This window comes from Lissotriton vulgaris, chromosome 5 (genome assembly GCF_964263255.1).
Source record: "Lissotriton vulgaris chromosome 5, aLisVul1.2, whole genome shotgun sequence".
Lineage (NCBI taxonomy): Eukaryota > Metazoa > Chordata > Amphibia > Caudata > Salamandridae > Lissotriton > Lissotriton vulgaris.
The window spans coordinates 1,476,278,273-1,476,294,928 of NC_141693.1; positions in this window are offsets into that span (position 1 = coordinate 1,476,278,273).

A 16,656-nucleotide genomic window follows, 5' to 3' on the forward strand; every position below is an offset into this window, starting at 1 on the left:
TGAGCACCTGGCTCAACGAGGGCTCCGTAGTTTTTTGGTGTCTATCTTTTTTTTCATGTACCCTCAGGGTTTGGCATGGTGTTTCCCCTGTTGATTTAGTTTCTGGGCTTCTTCGGGGGGGATTAGGTCTACTTTTGACATAGTCCGTGTTATTACCAGGGTCTGTGGTTTCCTCATTCAACACGTTTCGTTCTCTTTTGTGTTTTGACCTTTTTTTCCCCCCACTCCTTTTTTTCCTGGTGTTGATTTCGATAGATAATCTTGAATCATTGGAGCCAGAGAGCTCCAGAGATACGGTGCCCCTTCGAGCGCTTGGACTTGATTCTCTTGAATTGCTCAGTTGGCTTAGGTCACTAGAGATAGACAATCCTGTTTCGTATACCTCGGATTCTGAATCTTCATCCGAGAGAGAGTAGTTAGCTGAATGTACTTCCTTCCCCACTGGAAGATCTTGCAAATTAGGAGCGTTGACAAAAGGGTTCAGATCCTTCGTTTCCTTGTTCCCTTTTTTTTTAACAAGTTGCTCCATTTGTTCTCTCTGATTTGATGTTACTACGTCTAACTCTATAGGTGCCCTTATCTCTTGCTGAGTCACTTTTGAATCTGCATTCCAAGTTCCTTCGCCAGTGCCTATAGCTCCACTTCTTTCCAAATTGGTTGGAGGTATACATTGAACATCCTTACAGCTTTCATTCCACTCCTCAGTGTTCTTATTCTGCATTTGGATCTGTATTTTTTCCCCATTATTTGGTACATTGCTCTGGTAATCCTTATGTAGAGGGCTGAATATATTGGATATTCTTGGCTGGGATGACTCAATTATACCGGTATTTTTTGCAGTTGCCTTTAAATTTTTTATAGTCTGTAATCTCTGTGCTTTTTTGGCCATTAACTCCAGTTTGGCATCTTCCTCCGTTTCAACCCCTTTCTCCTTCTTTTTGCCAGCCTCTTTCTCCTTTTCTTTCTCTTTCTCTTCCTTTCGTTTGGTTTTTTCTCTTTCTCTTTCCAGCTTTTTTTCCATATTTTTATCTTTAATTCTTCCTTTATCTTGAACCTCATCTCCTGTCAGGCCTTTCTCCTTTGCTCTAATTCCTCTGGTTTCAGGACCTTTATGTCTGTTAGTTGTGTGTTGGGCAGGTGTCAGTTCCATTTCTGCGTTTTTTTCACGCTCTTGTTGGGTCGATATCTCTCCCTGTAGAATCTCGGCTACCTCATCCCCTTTTTCCTTGTTAAAAGCGGCGTTATATACTGCCCCTGTTTGTGTTTTCTGGCCTTTTTGCTCCTCTTGCAGGGTGAGCAGGGTAAGCCTCTCCCCTCTGTCCTCCTTGCCCTCCCTGTTCTCTCCGGTATTCCCTTCCATATCTGTAACTTTAGAAGGCTTTAAGGGCATCACAATCCATTTCAGACAGTTTACTGACGTCAGTGCACCCTGCCGATTTCCCCCATGAAATTTCCTCTTGTGCCTGTAATAAAATTGTTTCACGGTAGTAGTGCGTTTCTTCTGAACTTTTGTGCCCTTAAGCTCCTTCAGACAAGTTCTCTGCTCTCTCTGTAAAGAACCAGTGTTAAGAGGGTAGCTCTTCCCTATTTGAAGTTTTACTTGAGGTTTTGCTAGTTTCGCTGGTTTTGCTGGGTTTGCAGTAATGCCAGATAAAGAAATAGACACAGATATAAATACAGAGCTAGTATTAACCACAGTCACAATTCCAGTCCCCAAAAAAAGCAATGAGGCAGATGAGACAGATGAGACAGCACTAGTTCCAGCTCCAGTCTCACTTGCAGAGAGCGATTGAGGAATAAACTGCTTCTCCTGCGTTTTAAATCTGCTCCTTCTCCTAAGCACCATTGATTTCCCAGCCCTCCTTTCACCTACAGAGCGTCTCCCTGGCAACAGGCAACAGGCCAGGCAACAGGACACAGGACACGTGGGGCGCGCTCAAACACGCAGCGCAGTGCACGTAAGAGTTAAAGTCCGGTTTTCTCCCGTCTGCAGATGAGGTCTAGAATCGAAGGGAGGCGGATGGGGAGAGAAGCTCCGGCTTCTCAAGGGCAGTGAAAGGCTGAAAAGTTACTGAGCCTGTTACGTTTTTAAAGGTAATGAAAGATCCAGGCTTTGATCAGGGCTTTAACAAAAACGCGATGCGATGCCAGGCGAAGGTCAGGAATTAGACTCATAAAGGCACAAGAGGTTTTTTAAATTGTGAAGGGCCCAGGTCAAAATGTCATGCGGGGGATAAATTGAACAGCAGAGGTTGAACAGGATGAACACTCACTCACTCGCTTTAGCAATCCAGTGAATCAATCAGCTGACAATGGCAGATAGCACGTGTGCACGCTAATATGCCCTTCTGCAAATATGTTCCTCTGCTGTGTAATTCAATGCAAAATGATGTCAGCGCCATGTGCCATGTGCCAAAACGTCAATTATCAGAATGTAATGTAAATGTAAAAACTACTTGCAGCTAGGGTCGAAACTAGGTCGAAGTCGAGGTTAATTTGGGACTTCCCCCATATGCGAGATTCGTAATGGCATTCCCAATGCGCAGCTCGGTCCGGTTTAGCGCCTCCAGATTCTTCCTTCCCTCCGATGGTCCATGGCGCTGGTAGTACCAGAAAATGCAGGATGAAGGATACGGGAAATAAATGCAAGATGCGGGGGTCTTGATCACTCGGCTAGATTGTGGGAAAGCATGTACTGAATAGAGACAGCCCAGTGTCTCAGAGCACCGCCGCTGCGACTGCTCACGCTGACGCCATCTTTCCTTCTGCCAACTACTTAAGCACATTTGACCTGACAGCTGGGTATTGGCAAATCAGATTAGCTGAGGATGCCAAGCCCAAGACAGCATTTTCAACCCCTGGTGGGCATTATCAATTTGTGGTAATGCCCTTTGGTCTGAAAAATGCACCTGCCACCTTCCAAAGGTTGGTGAATCATGTTCTCACTGGGCTGGATGACTTCTGTGCAGCATATCTTGATAATATTGCTGTCTTTAGCTCCACCTGGGAGGATCACCTGGTCCATCTAAGGAAAGTGTTAGAGGCTCTGCAAGCAGCAGGCCTCACTATCAAGGCCACCAAGTGCCAGATAGGGCAGACACAGGTTGTGTACCTGGGCCACCTTGTAGGTGGAGGCCAGGTTCAGCCACTGGAGAGCAAAATACAGTCAATCAGGGACTGGACTCCTCCAACCACCCAGACTCAGGTTCGAGCTTTCTTGGGCCTGACTGGTTACTACAGAAAGTTTGTCAGGAACTATGGATCAATTGTGACTCCATTAAATGAACTGACAAGTAAGAAAATGCCAAAAAAGGTTCAGTGGACAGCAGGCTGTCAAAAAGCATTCGATGACCTAAAGCAGGCCATGTGCACAGCACCTATCCTCAAGAGTCCAGACTACTCCAAACCATTCATTGTCCAAACAGATGCGTCTGAGTTGGGTGTGGGAGCTGTTCTATCTCAACTGAAATTTGATGGTCAAGACCAGCCCATTGCTTTTATAAGCAGAAGGCTGACCCCCAGAGAGAAGAATTGGTCAGCTATTGAGAGGGAGGCCTTTGCTGTGGTTTGGGCCCTGAAGAAGCTGAGGCCATACTTGTTTGGCACTCACTTCAAGATTCAGACTGACCATAAGCCCCTCTTGTGGCTAAATCAGATGAAGGGTGAAAACCTCAAACTGCTTAGGTGGTCCATTTCCCTACAGGGGATAGACTTTACAGTGGAACATAGACCTGGTACTGATCATGGCAATGCCGATGGGCTCTCCAGATATTTCCACTTAGAACAAGACGACTCACCTGGTCAAGGTTAGCTTATTGTCCCAAGGTTTGGGGGGGGGGGGTCATGTAGGAGAATAGGGTCTGCAATCCTATGATCACCCAGATGTTTTGCTTTTGTTTCACTGGTTTACGACTTTCTCTGGCTGTGGGCCTGCCAATCAGACCCACAGCCTGGCTGTTCTCTCTCTAAATTACAACGTGTACCCTAGGTGCATTTACCAATTGGTACTGGGCCACCTTGTCAGACCCTGCAACTCAGGGCATAGGTGTACCCAGGGCCTACCAGGGGCTGAAGCATGTATTATGCCACCCCTGGCTGGCCTCCTAAATTTGACACAACTGGCTGCATGACAGCTGGGGCAAAGTTGTGTAATCACCCTTTGCTGTAGATATAGTATACCTATATCTAACCCTAAAAATGGACACACAGATTCCTATCAGTCACTCCTATGGCAGGCCTTGACAATCCTGAAGGCAGAGTGCTTGGAATCGTGTGAGATGGTGCTCTGGCATGAGCTGAGCCTGTCTGCAGCTTGCGGAACCAAGTCCTAATAGCTGTTCCATGATAACGCATACCATATACTCTTAAGTGCATTATAACCCTTGCGGTTAAATGCTAACTTTGGTATTGCTTTATCAAAACATGTCGAGTAAGGTGTCATATGAATTGGAATACTAACCCCTCGCCAATTCTGGCAACGGGGTTAGCATTCCACCCTTCTAGAGGGACACGACATGTATGTATCTGTGAACCCCGGTTAAAGTTAAACGAAGCCTCAGCTCCACAAAATGGATGCTGCCACCACAGACACGAGTCTGACCTCCTGCTGCTGGGAGTCCTTCCAGCGAGGAGAGCTTGGACAAAGGGTTTCCTGTCCAGGGCGGTGCTAGCACCATCCCAGACAGGGTTTTGTGTATCCTGGGTAGGCAGGGCTTTACAGGAAGGTGACTGCTGAGTGGCACCCCGGTGCTCACTACGCATAGGCCGATCAGAACCAGTTCCAGGGGCACACCAGCCCCTGGCCTGTGGAAAGTCCGGCATGGGAGAGGGGTGTAACCACCCCCCTCCTAGTCCCACCCATATGCAGGACCTAGTCACCGGGTCAGCCCCTTTTCTTAGTATAAAGATAGGAGCGGGCCCCCTGTTCAAATTAGATCATCTTTGGAATCAAGACACGACTTTCTACGAAAGGACTTCAAGATTTCTTCTTCAAGATTCTCCCTTGTGGCTAAGGAGTAGTCACCCTGCATCCGCAGGCACCATCGTAAGAACACTGCGGTCTGCTGCAAGTCCTTCCTCAGGAACCCGACGACACAGCTCGACGAGACCCGGCTTCCCTGGCACCTCTGACCTCTACTCACCTCTACAGCCAAGCTGAGAACCGTGAGTGCGACGAGGCCTCGAGGGACCGACGATCGCCAAGACTGCACGACTTCTTCACAGCAAGCCCGCCGAGTATCCCTCTGGTGAGTGCTTTGGGGTCCGAGAAGCCCCGACCCTGAGCAGCTCCAGCACCGAAGTACAGCCTCCCAGCATCTCCACGATCTGTGTGGGGCCCTTCTGCTTTTTGCTGCTCACCGCGTTGTTTGGCTACTAGCCCGCTGGCTTGTGGCCTTCTGAACGACGCCCGACGACATCACTGCTGCTGGTCTGGTTGCTCCAGACTGGCCCTCGCTCCCTTCCAAGAGAGGAGCACCCCGGACCCTCCTGGTCCACTCCAGACGCCATTTTGAGTCCACCGCGTGGGCTTGAATTAGCCAAGGCTTTGTTGCCCAATCCTGGGTCCAGCGACGCCGACAGCTTCATCCATCGTGGGACAGCTCGCTCCTTCATCCTGGTCGCCGACAACGCCTCCTGGTCCGTGAGATCTGCAGAGCACAGCACCGCCCACTCACCTAGTCGAGGTGACTACCATCCGGTGCCCTCCTGGTGCCACCTGACTACTGGCTAGTAGTCACGAACTTGGTCCCCTCTGCTTTCAGGTGTCATCTATCTTCAAGATCCAGGCTTGGATCACTTCGAACTCTCTTCACTGGTCGCCTGCCAGCATCTTTCTTCCAGGCTCCTGGTCCGTCTACGAGGATTCCCGACGTCTTTAGAGACCTATGCAGCTGCAGCCCCTGGGCTAGGTAACTTCGGCATTTCGGTGCCCCAGCATAGCCTCACTATCCAAGGGTCAGAATCCACTTTCGTTTTCCTCCTACCAGGTCGGGTTCACCCGAGAACACTAACTTTGCATTTACTAGCGACCATAGACTTTGTCCCGCATCACGCGTGAGAGTGCACACTCTGCACCCGAGTCTCCTGGGTCTCCTAGACGTAATCTAACGATTCTATAGTCAAGTCCTAGCGATTCCAAAGCCTATTAGTACTGTACTTACCTGCTAGTAATTTCGCATTCCACTTTCAGAGTATATGGTTTTCCGTGCCCCTCGGGCATTTGTATATACTGTGCTAACTTAAGTATTTTCGTAAGAGTTTTGTTTTGTGATTAGTACCCTGTCCTCATAAAGAGTACAGGGCTGTTGTGATTTTAATAAATACACTGTTTATTTTCATAACACTTGTGTGGTGTCCTTTCACTTGGTGTTCAAGGGGTATATGTGTGGTATAACAGCTGGCTTAACACGCCCTCTCGAGTCTTTAGCCTTAGACTGCTCGTATCCACGCTACTAGGATAGCTGGTCTATAAGGTTGACTTACAACCAATCATCAATAAGGGTTGCTGGACTGATACATAGTGTTCACTAGAATAGTGAGCACTGCATATCAGGCCACCTTCTCACAGATGCCTGACAGATTGTTAAGATTATGGGCGTCGAATACATTGATTACGGGTGTCAGGCAGTATTTTATAATTGTGGGTGTTAGACATAATTGTGTGTTTGCGCGTGTCTGACAAAAGTTGTGTTTGTTGGTTTCTGACGCAATGTTGTGATGGCGGTGTCTGCCACACTGTTGTGGGTCGGGTGTCTGCCAGAATGTTGTGATTGTGGTGTCTTCCACACTGTTGTGGCTGCAGGTGTCTTCCTCAATGTTACATTTGAGGTGCCTGGTACCACGCTACGTTAGTGGGTTTGCGCTTGATAGGCGTGGGTGTGTTTGTCTGACATAATGTTATCATTGTGGGTGTCTGACAGACCGGGGTTCGTGATCTGTGACGTACCACTGTGGGCTCGCCACAACGGGAAAGCGATGTGATTTCCAGGTGTGATGTATGGAATATGAGGCCGAGTGTCTGACATATACATTGTGGACTCTGTATGTCTGCAGACGTGTTTCCGGGTGTTTGACAGGGTCTATTGATGTGATGTCAGAGTGTCTGACTGTAGAATGTGGCTGTACAATGTCACATGATGTGGGTTATGGGTGTCTGGCTGTTGATTGTGGTTTCTACACAAATAACAATGTTTGCGTCACACGGCACCCAGCTTTGTGTTTCCAGGAACAAAGGTATGATTATTTTTAGCACCGGCCCTCTAATGTCTGTAGAGTCAGTAATATTTGGGTAAGAACACACATACAAAAGAAAGCCACAGTGTGTGTGTGTGTGTGGTGTATGCATTGGCGCTCTTATCGATGTATCCTTTAAAAAACGAGAAATGTGGCAGTATTATTATAATTATTGATCGTTTAAAAACCTATTTTACGGTATTTAAAATGCAAAACACTACAACCCCCCCACCCCACGCACACAGAATACACACCCAGGTGACGTGAGGTCTGCTCTGCTCCAACGACAGGGACACGAACTCAGACTGACAGACTCTTTTGTACATTTAACCACCACCCGCGTTAGTATTTCAGGGTTTTTACATTGTAGAGAGTTATGTGATATGTTTATCTGGCCGCCGATAGTAGGAAAGGTATTTACAACACCGTTTTTTAGCTCACTGCACCATCCCAGTTTCAGAACCTGGCTGTATGCAAATTAGTCTGTTCCTGTCCCAGTGCATGATGGGAACAGGGCAAACCAAACTACAAAAGCCAATTCTTACACTGGGAAGGAAACAAGCTCCCGGGGACCGGTTTCTGGCATTACAGCCGTCTTCGGCCCGGTTTGCTTGAATCCTGATGGTGCAATGAGCAAGGGTCTCACATCTGAGAATACCCTTCCACGCTTAGGGTGGACAAAAATATTTACAACAAGGGGTGGTGAGGGACAGAGTCTCTGAATTAAGCAGAAAGCTCTCACCCAGTCAAGAGATCAGGGCTAGACCCAACACCGTTTTTTAGCTCACTGCACCATCCCAGTTTCAGAACCTGGCTGTATGCAAATTAGTCTGTTCCTGTCCCAGTGCATGATGGGAACAGGGCAAACCAAACTACAAAAGCCAATTCTTACACTGGGAAGGAAACAAGCTCCCGGGGACCGGTTTCTGGCATTACAGCCGTCTTCGGCCCGGTTTGCTTGAATCCTGATGGTGCAATGAGCAAGGGTCTCACATCTGAGAATACCCTTCCACGCTTAGGGTGGACAAAAATATTTACAACAAGGGGTGGTGAGGGACAGAGTCTCTGAATTAAGCAGAAAGCTCTCACCCAGTCAAGAGATCAGGGCTAGACCCAACACCGTTTTTTAGCTCACTGCACCATCCCAGTTTCAGAACCTGGCTGTATGCAAATTAGTCTGTTCCTGTCCCAGTGCATGATGGGAACAGGGCAAACCAAACTACAAAAGCCAATTCTTACACTGGGAAGGAAACAAGCTCCCGGGGACCGGTTTCTGGCATTACAGCCGTCTTCGGCCCGGTTTGCTTGAATCCTGATGGTGCAATGAGCAAGGGTCTCACATCTGAGAATACCCTTCCACGCTTAGGGTGGACAAAAATATTTACAACAAGGGGTGGTGAGGGACAGAGTCTCTGAATTAAGCAGAAAGCTCTCACCCAGTCAAGAGATCAGGGCTAGACCCAACACCGTTTTTTAGTCTGCCCTGTTCCCATGATGCACTGGGCCAGGGACAGACTGATTTGCATATAGCCAGGTTCTGAGCTGGGATGGGGCAGTGAGATAAATAACGGTGATGGATCAAGCCCTGATCTTTGGACTGGGTAAGAGTGGTCTGCTCAATTCAGACACTCTGTTCATCACCACCCCCTTTTGTAAATCGATTTTGGCCACTATAGGTGTGGCAGGGTATACTCAGACATGAGTCCCTTTCTCACTGCTCCATCAGGATTCAAGCAAGCCGGGCCGAAGAGGCTGAAATGCCAGAAACCGGTCCCCGGTAGCTTGTCTCCTTTCTGGTAAAGAATTGGCTTGGTAGTTTAGTCTGCCCTGTTCCCATGATGCACTGGGCCAGGGACAGACTGATTTGCATATAGCCAGGTTCTGAGCTGGGATGGGGCAGTGAGATAAATAACGGTGATGGATCAAGCCCTGATCTTTGGACTGGGTAAGAGTGGTCTGCTCAATTCAGACACTCTGTTCATCACCACCCCCTTTTGTAAATCGATTTTGGCCACTATAGGTGTGGCAGGGTATACTCAGACATGAGTCCCTTTCTCACTGCTCCATCAGGATTCAAGCAAGCCGGGCCGAAGAGGCTGAAATGCCAGAAACCGGTCCCCGGTAGCTTGTCTCCTTTCTGGTAAAGAATTGGCTTGGTAGTTTAGTCTGCCCTGTTCCCATGATGCACTGGGCCAGGGACAGACTGATTTGCATATAGCCAGGTTCTGAGCTGGGATGGGGCAGTGAGATAAATAATGGTGATGGATCAAGCCCTGATCTTTGGACTGGGTAAGAGTGGTCTGCTCAATTCAGACACTCTGTTCATCACCACCCCCTTTTGTAAATCGATTTTGGCCACTATAGGTGTGGCAGGGTATACTCAGACATGAGTCCCTTTCTCACTGCTCCATCAGGATTCAAGCAAGCCGGGCCGAAGAGGCTGAAATGCCAGAAACCGGTCCCCGGTAGCTTGTCTCCTTTCTGGTAAAGAATTGGCTTGGTAGTTTAGTCTGCCCTGTTCCCATGATGCACTGGGCCAGGGACAGACTGATTTGCATATAGCCAGGTTCTGAGCTGGGATGGGGCAGTGAGATAAATAACGGTGATGGATCAAGCCCTGATCTTTGGACTGGGTAAGAGTGGTCTGCTCAATTCAGACACTCTGTTCATCACCACCCCCTTTTGTAAATCGATAGTAGGAAAGGTGCTTGTTTTTCCGAACAAGAAAAGGTTTTTTAGGTTTTTTTTTAAATCAGAAAGTGCAATCCTGCACAGACTGTTCTGCTGTCTGTATAAACAGCACAGACAGTATTTCAGTAATCATGCCAGGCTCAGACGTGGGTCCCAGGCACTCCACACCACTGGAGTCAAGCTAGCCGGGCTGATGAGAGGTGTTACCTCCAAACCGGTCCGGTCCTCGGATGCTTGATTCCGTTCTGGGAAGGACATGGCTTTTGTAGTTCGGACTGGACTGTTCCCATGGGGCACAGGGTCAGAGCTGATTTGCATATTGCCATTGTCTAACCCAGGGTGGTGTGGAGTGCAAAAAAACGATGGATTTGGGCCCAGATCTTCGGACTGGGGTGAATGTGTGACATTGATCCACATTCTGTCCATCGCCTGTTTTGTTTGCAAATTCCGCCCTAAGTGCGCTGGGGATGCTCAGACGTGGGTCCCAGGCACTCCACACCACTGGAGTCAAGCTAGCCGGGCTGATGAGAGGTGTTACCTCGAAACCGGTCCGGTCCTCGGATGCTTGATTCCGTTCTGGGAAGGACATGGCTTTTGTAGTTCGGACTGGACTGTTCTCATGGGGCACAGGGTCAGAGCTGATTTGCATATTGCCATGGTCTAACCCAGGGTGGTGTGGAGTGCAAAAAAACGATGGATTTGGGCCCAGATCTTCGGACTGGGGTGAATGTGTGACATTGATCCACATTCTGTCCATCGCCTGTTTTGTTTGCAAATTCCGCCCTAAGTGCGCTGGGGATGCTCAGACGTGGGTCCCAGGCACTCCACACCACTGGAGTCAAGCTAGCCGGGCTGATGAGAGGTGTTACCTCGAAACCGGTCCGGTCCTCGGATGCTTGATTCCGTTCTGGGAAGGACATGGCTTTTGTAGTTCGGACTGGACTGTTCCCATGGGGCACAGGGTCAGAGCTGATTTGCATATTGCCATTGTCTAACCCAGGGTGGTGTGGAGTGCAAAAAAACGATGGATTTGGGCCCAGATCTTCGGGCTGGGGTGAATGTGTGACATTGATCCACATTCTGTCCATCGCCTGTTTTGTTTGCAAATTAGGCACTACAGACAGCATATGTCGACTAAAGAGGGCGGAGGGTTTTAAAACTGCTTTCTGCGGCTGTCACTGGGGTTCAGACCTTGCTTACATGTCATGCACAAGACACTTCTTGAACAAAGGGCGTGACGAGGAGCCGGCATCATGTATGACGTCTGTGTTTCATCATAATTACGTCACATGCTCAATAACATGAAACCACCGTGGAATATGGCCTTTGAAACCGCTGCTTTTATGAGAAAACAATCCACCCACGCGCCGCCCCCTCTCTCTCTGTAAATAAGCACACGTGTGTACGTACATGTACATGTATGTGCATGGCATGATTACAAAACATTCCTTCCTAGGCAGGGGCACGCATCTGCACGAGTACAGATGTGCGCCTTGATAACAGCACGTGGCCTGTGACCGAATGGATGTAGTCTACCCCGGATGTGCACGCGCTTTGAAAAGAGGCCCCGATGGCCCGGCCTTCCAAGCCCCCGCCATACCCTCTGCCCCCCCCACCCACCCCCTGTAAAATGGACTTTCTCTTTAGCCCTCCTGACATCTCTACCCTTCTCTTTTCTTGCCCAGAGGCATGTTCTCGACGCTCTAAGTGTTTGTCTCACCATTCGTCTGGAAGTTTGTTTTGTATCATACCAGCTTGAACAAACAATAAAAAAAATCAACGTTTAATTCCGAACAGGGGCCCCTAAAATATGTGTTGCCTAGCCCCAAAAATCCTAAAATGACGCTGGCTTTGAATACTGATTGCTGTGCACCTTTGTACCTTGTACACTTGTGCATTGCACTACGGGTCCTGTCCGACTTTTTTCTGCTCTAGAATCCCCTTTTTTGCCTCCTCCCCCTACAACTCCCCCCGCACTTAAGTCCTACACAGCGGCTCAAATAACGATCGTTTTGTTACACAGCCCTGCACGTACCATCTCTCCCGTTTCTAAGCGCTGTGAATACCAGCCATCCCTCAATGTAATGGTGTTCAGCTTACCGACCTCGGAAGGATGCAAGTCTTGATGCGAGCTCGGGAGCGGGGATAGAGAACATGGACAACAGGGAGGAGGCAGGAACAAATGGATCGCTGACGGCGGGAGGAGGGCGGGATAACTCCTCGGCGAAAGGGAGGGTGTGGGGTGCGGGACTTAAAAAAAGACACGGAAATGCCCCTGAATTGCGTTGTGACGAGGGAAAGAGTAACAGACAACCATCTCTTCCAAGGGCTAACCTCAATTTATGGAGCTAGCCAATGGAAGAGAGAAGCAGGACAAAGCCCCATACTGTAGGATCAAAAGATTTCGCGTGCGCGAGCACTGCTGCGCAGTGCTACGGCCAGGCGAAACCTAATAAAAGGAGCCAGCAGGTGGAATGACAGGTTCTCTTTAGAGGAGCCCCCTCAGGAACAACACAATGCCACGTCACAATCATCTCACGTCCTAGCACTGTGCGTCATGCGTGACCTTGCTTCCAAAGTCTGACAAGTGGTAGCTGTGAAATGCAGTGGAGCAAGACATACATTTGTGTGTGCTTTGCAGCAGTACAGGGGAGCTAGTCACACAGGTGCTCTCAGTGGAAAAGAAATCTCGGTAGGCTTGTTTTGGACTCTCTCGGGACATGAGGGCTCGGATAGGGGTTCTGAGGCTACCTAAATGAGGTGCTGAGGGTAGGTTGATTGTCTCCAGGGTTGTGAGTGCCAAGGGGGCTAGAACAGGTTCTGAACAGAGTGGCATGGAGGTTGGCAGGTGGTCACTAGGGGCCAGCCCAGCCAAGTTTCCCAGATCCGTGTGTGATGTGCTGCTTCAGTCCAGGTTTTTTTTAAATTCTGGAACTTATATTTATTCCATTGCAGAGCAAGACTACAACTGAGTCAATCATTCATGCAATGAACAGATGCTTGTGTGGCTCATAAGCTGTTTACTAAAAATCACAGAGCTAGCCACACAGTTGCTCAAGAACGTTTACGGGGCTCCTCGTGCACCGACTCGTCCTCTTCACTAAAGGTCCACATTGGATAGAGTGTGTATGCTGTATTCTCAACAGGAAATGTGTAAAGCAATTGGCCCATGTATAGTTACATCGATAAGGGACCTGAGAAAATACATCAAATGCAGTGCAGCACAAGTCAACTCCTAGGAATGTTCACATTCAGGAAGGACAGCTGTTAGGTTCCAGTTAGGGTAGATTAATTAATGTAGTACTTGCCACTTTAGTGAAGCATAATGTTTAAAGCACTGAGGCACTTATTTACGGAACATTAAATAGCATAGTACTTGACACTTTATGGAAGTCTTTAAATCTAATGACCCATGACATATGCGCATAAACTACGACTTGGACTGTTTTGATGCAAACTGAATGCATAATTCTGGAGAAAAACAGAAAAGACTCCGGCCTCAGGGGTCTGTGCATAAATATATGATTGAAATGATGATTTTTATCAACCTCTTTATTTTTAGCACGTGTTTTAATGCAGTGGCTTTAGTTAACCCTTCGATACATGTTGAATTGAATTGACTACAACTCCAAGAATTCAAAGAAACCACCTGGACGGGACAGCACATCATTCATAGGCCGAGGAAAATGGCAGTATTTGATGGCCTTGAAAAGGTTTATGGGTTTTAATTGAATACATCTAAAGAACTCCGACACCTGTACAAAGGAGTTGAGGACAGACTACAAGGGAGCCCACAGGGTCATAGCCAGACATTATAACCATTAACTCAGTCTGGGAAAATTAGGCGGGTATGCTGCATTATATGTTTTGGGGCAGACCACTTTTTGGACTAGGACTGCTTCATCTCAGTGGTTATTATAATTCTTCCTTATTTGCATTATTGTTTTGCCCTGTAAAGGACATCAATACAGATTGATAGGGCCTTTCAAAGTCAGATTTTAATTACTGCAGGGCCTGACGCCTGGAGTGGCCAGCCTCTGTGAACAGCTTGGCCCTGGATGTATGTACCTTACTTTGGTATAGCCCTGACTTTCAATGATTGTTTTCCCTGTTCTGGACCTCACAGTCACAATGTAGCACTCCGAGGACCTAGCAAAGAGCCCTATCCCCTGGACCCGGCAGCCCTTTATAATGGGTGCCAAGCCCAAGAATGTTCCTCCGCCCACCACCCCACCCAAACTATCCTCTTTGCAGCCATGATCCAGAACTGTGAGGTCCAGAGGTATTGGCTCCCCTCCTGGGCCTCTAAGCGCTACATTAGGGCTGCAAGGCCCAGGTCATGCAAAGGCATTCATTAAAAGAAAAGGCTAAACCAAAGCAAGGGGTTTTAGTGAGGAATGTCCCTGTAGGTGTCAGGCCCAGCAGAAATTAAAATTTGAACGAGGTCTATACTGTGCTCTATTTTAATATTGTTTACAGGGCAATACACTAATGGATATCTCAACAATGACTAAAAAAACATTATGGTAATCCATGTCAGTCATGTAAGTGCGGTTGCTCCCATTTATATTTCACACGTTGTGCTTAATTTACTTCCCTAAGATTATTTGTTTTTCCCCTCTTTTTTTATGTTTTTATGCTACATCTTCTATTGTACATACTGTGAAATGGCTCGCCGATTGGTGTTTGCGTGAGTTCAGGCTGTGGGTAGGTGTTTATAGTGGGCCATGACAGAGTGCGGGAGTGGAATCTAAAGGTTGTGGGAGGTTCTCACAGTGGCTGCAATGGGGTCACAAAGGTTTTCAGAATGCATGGTTATCCAATCGCACTTGGCTCCTCTGCAGTGAACGAAGAGCAATGGTGACATGGCAATTGTATTTATCACTATATGTCAATTGAGTGAGGAGAGGTGGGTCAGTGGAGGAGGGAGCAGACAGATCAGACTAGCATGGCAGGGCTCGCACCAGTGTTCATTATAAAAGTGCCACACTCGCGGCCCAGGAGAGGATAACCCACATGTTGTCTTCGAGGACTACGGGTGGGCTACCAACCCCGGACCTTGAAGCTATTCTCAAGTTCTGCACATTCTTCAGCAGGATATCCGCTCTCCTGGGCCTCACAGCACTATCCTTTTGCAGCGAAGCCCAGGAGATGAAGCCCCCCGCCCCCTCCTCTGGACCTCAACTCATGGAGTAGCTTAACATGGTTTACAGTCATTGTTGAGCCATTCACCAGTGTTTTGCTCTGTAAAGGACATCAGTATAGAGCCCATTGCTGCTGCGTCTGGGGAGATCTGCCTCACTGAAACCCCTGGCCTGGATTTATGCTACTCACCTTTGGTTTATCTCGGTCTTGGGTTTCGTGGCGCTACATTATGGCTACAAGGCTCACGGCATGAAAAAGCATTCATTAAAAAGAAGAGCTGAACCAAACCAAGGTGAGCAGCAGAAAGCCAGGGTCATGGCTTCAGTGAGACAGGCAGTAAATAAAATCTTACTATGAGAGGGGTTTATATGGTATTTATATTGATGTCTTTTACAGGACGAAACACCGATAGATAGCTAAAAAATGACTGTAAAAGATATTACTGTAATCCATGTCAGTGAGATTGCGCCTATTGACATTCCACACTACTTCCCTAAGAGTATTTGTTTTTTCCTTGATTTTATTTTTGGGTATTTTTTCATGCAACATATTGTATTGTGCATTCTGTGAACTGACTCTCCTAAAGATGTCTGTGTGAGTTCAGGTTGTCGGTGGGGGATTATAACAGGCCATGATTGAGAGCGCTAGAGTGGAGTCTAATGGCAGTGCGAGGCTCTCACAGTGGCTGCCAGCAGGTCACAAACATATTACCAGCTCATTCAGTCATGCTCCCCTCTCTCTAGAGGGCACAAAGCAAAGGTGGAATGTTCCAATTGTACTTAAGATTACATTCAAAAGTGTGTGAAAGGGATACAAAGTTCCTTTTCAAATATTGATAGGGTGAATGTAAAGGGGATTACCGTTTCTACAGATGAATGGGTGTGTTGTGTGTGGATGGGAAAGGTAAAGAGAAGGAGATGCAAGAAAATATGTCTAGAAGAAGAATGTGAAAAGAGGGCACAGAAGAGGCCTGAAATAGGCAGATGGAAGATTTCAGAAATGGAGAGGAAAAGGGTGTGTCTCCCAGGTGGCAGAAAAAAGTGATGTGAAGAGAACTGGAATTATTGCAAGGCTCTCAAGACTACCACTTATTCCACAGGTTTCAGGATTGTTTGATTTAGTCTTATGTTTCCAGAATGTATTCTATTTAACTTCTAATTATTGACAACAATGGCAATATTTTAACTCATTTATCTATGACTGCTAATAACTATTGGCAAAGCCAATTGCTCTGGCTTGTTTTGGGATCATTTCCACTATTGTGTGCCATGTTTTGATGCAGTAACAGAAAGCTTATAGAGGCACACCCAAATACTGGTCTGGTGGCATGGTGTCCGAAGCATAGGATTTTAGTTTACATTTATTAAGTCACTCCCCTAATTACGTAAGACACTACTTGGAAAGAATTTATGCTGTGATTCTTTGTAGACTTATAATTTTCCCTGCTTGTAATTAATGTCGTAATAACCCGGTATATGCATATATTTTTATTAAGAAGTAGGTGAAATGGCAGATAGTCCCAATAACTTCCAAATGTGTATATAGCTTGATATGAAGATGGCAATTTCTTTTTTTCTGTTCCTACCC